Raw genomic sequence first — 204 nt, forward strand, 5'->3', positions numbered from 1 at the left:
TGTAAATGTGAACACACCTGCCCTGCCGGCATCTGAGCATCACTGGTAGGACTTAATTAGATGGAAGTGTTTCATTACATGTAAAACATCTTATAAATGTAATGTGGTTGGGAGGAGTGGATCACCATTAATTCTGCTCTGATTTCTCTGAGTTATTTGTTTTTTATTGCTGTATAACGAATGAATTACCACATATTTAGCGGC

This window comes from Camelus dromedarius, chromosome 9 (genome assembly GCF_036321535.1).
Source record: "Camelus dromedarius isolate mCamDro1 chromosome 9, mCamDro1.pat, whole genome shotgun sequence".
Classification (NCBI taxonomy): Eukaryota; Metazoa; Chordata; class Mammalia; order Artiodactyla; family Camelidae; genus Camelus; species Camelus dromedarius.